Here is a 2,500-nt window from a genome sequence, read left to right on the forward strand (position 1 = left end):
CTTCCTCTTCCTCCCCCTCATCTCCCTCCTCTCCCTCTACCACCACCACCACCTTCTCCTCTTCTCCTCCCCCCTCTCCTCCTCCTCCTCTCCCTCTACCACTACCTCCTCCTCTTCCTCCTCATCTCCCTCCTTCTCATGAGCCTCCAAGGTCAAGGCGTCTCTCTTACAGCGCTTATACTCCCTGTGACATCATCAGCTACGTCTTTGTTGTTTCCTTTTATCTCTCTGCTTCTAATTTCTTCTTATTTGCTCTGTTTCCATCCCAATTCCTCTCTTTCTTTGTCTGATTCCTGTTTTTTCTTTTTTCTTTTCTTATTGCATGCCTTTCTCTTTCATTTATTCGATTCTCCCAGTTCCTCCCTCATTGTTTTGTTTTCTTCCTCCCTGTTCTCTTCTTTACCTTTAGATTCTTTCTATTTTTTTTATAATCGTATTTACACTTCTCTTTCTTCACTTCCTCTTAACCCTATCCGTTATCTTTTCTCTTCTTTCCCCTCCCCCCCCTCCTCTCTCTCTCTCTCTCTCTCTTATTCGCGTCTGTCCCTTCTTTCTTCCCCCTTATTCCCTTTTGTTACTTTTTCCCCCCATCTGTCTCCTGTTTCTATTCTCTCCTCTCGAAATCTCTAATTTTTCTTTTCTTATATCCTTTCTCTCTTCTCGTTCACCTTCCTCTGACCTTTCGCTCCTCTTCCCTCCTCATTTCCCCCTACCCCTCTCTCCCCCTCTCTATCTCCCCTTACCCCTCCCCTCTCCCCCTCCCTTATCCCGCTCATCCGACGGTCGGCGAAATTGGAAATGTTTTTGAAAGATCCTGATAATCAAGGAAAGCCAATATCGAGAAAGAGAGAAAGAAAGAGAGATAGATAGATAGATAGATAGATAGATAGATAGATAGATAGATAGATAGATAGATAGATAGATAGAGAGAGAGAAAGAGAGAGAGAAGAGAGAGAGAGAGAGAGAGAGAGGAGAGAGAGAGAGAGAGAGAGAGAGAGAGAGAGAGAGAGAGAGAGAGAGAGAGAGAGAGAGAGAGAGAGAGAGAGAGAGAGAGAGAGAGAGAGAGAGAGAGAGAGAGAGAGAGAGAGAAGAGAGAAATAGAAAGAGCGAGAGAGATAGAGAGAAATAGAGAAATATAGAGATAGATAGATAGATAGATAGATAGATAGATAGATAGATAGATAGAGAGAGAGAGAGAGAGAGAGAGAGAGAGAGAGAGAGAGAGAGAGAGAGAGAGAGAGAGAGAGAGAGGGAGAGAGAGAAAGAGAGAGGGAGAGAGAAAGAGAGAAAGAGAGAAAAGCGAGAGAGATAGAGAGAGATAGAGAAAGATAGAGGACGATGAATAGATAGATAGATAGCTAGATGGCTAGATAGCTAGATATATAGATAGATAGATAGACAGATAGACAGATAGAGATAAATAGATAGATGGAGAGAGAGAGAGAAAGAGGGAAGTAGAGAGAGAGAGAGAAAGAGAAAGAGAAAGAGAAAGAGAGAGAGAGAGAGAGAGAGAGAGAGAGAGAGAGAGAGAGAGAGAGAGAGAGAGAGGAGAGAGAGAGAGAGAGAAGAGAGAGGAGAGAGAGAGAGAGAGAGATGAGAGAGAGAGAGAGAGGAGAGAGAGAGAGAGAGAGAGAGAGAGAGAGAGAGAGAGAGAGGAGAGAGAGAGAGAGAGAGAGAGGAGAGGAGAGGAGAGGAGAGGAGAGGAGAGGAGAGGAGAGGAGAGGAGAGGAGAGGAGAGGAGAGGAGAGGAGAGGAGAGGAGAGGAGAGGAGAGGAGAGGAGAGGAGAGGAGAGGAGAGGAGAGGAGAGGAGAGGAGACGAGACGAGACGAGACGAGACGAGACGAGACGAGACGAGACGAGAGATAAGGAGATAGAGAGAGAGAAAGAGAGTGAGAGAGGAGAGAGAAATAGATAGATGCAGACAAACAGACAGATTGATAGATATATACAGGGATAGATAGGTAGAGAGCGAGAATAAGAGACAGATGAAATAAACTTTAAATAACTACAATTGATAAAAGATTTTGATCAATATTTGCCGAGATGATCCGCCCTGTTTAATCTTGTAATGATCTTTGTGCTTTTATTAAAATCTCTTTTATTTATACTGAGACGAAGGAGGAGACGAAGAAACGAAAAAGGGAATTAAAAAGAATATTCAATTGACAATAAGATACATGGAGAGATGGCTGGGTGGATGAATGGATGGATGGATGAATGGGTGAATGAATGAATGAATGAATGAATGAATGAATGAATGAATGAATGAATGAATGAATGAATGAATGAATGAATGAATGAATGAATGAATGAATGAATGAATGAATGAATGAATGAATGAATGAATGAATGAATGAATGAATGGACGGACCGATGGGTGGATGAATGGATGGATGGACCAATGGATGGATGGATGGATGGATGGATAGTTGAATGAATATATGAATAAATGGATAGATGGATAGATAGAGAGAGAGAGTGAATGAATGAATGAATGAA

General features: G+C 42.5%; 1 protein-coding gene across 1 annotated transcript in view; it reads right to left on the reverse strand.

Moving 5' to 3' along the window:
* The window catches only part of LOC125039040 (gamma-aminobutyric acid receptor subunit beta-like), a 105,213-nt gene that overhangs the window by 37,493 nt on the left and 65,220 nt on the right, over nucleotides 1-2,500 (reverse strand). The gene's annotated exons all lie outside the window — the stretch shown is intronic.

Source organism: Penaeus chinensis, chromosome 26 (genome assembly GCF_019202785.1).
Source record: "Penaeus chinensis breed Huanghai No. 1 chromosome 26, ASM1920278v2, whole genome shotgun sequence".
NCBI classification, from domain to species: domain Eukaryota; kingdom Metazoa; phylum Arthropoda; class Malacostraca; order Decapoda; family Penaeidae; genus Penaeus; species Penaeus chinensis.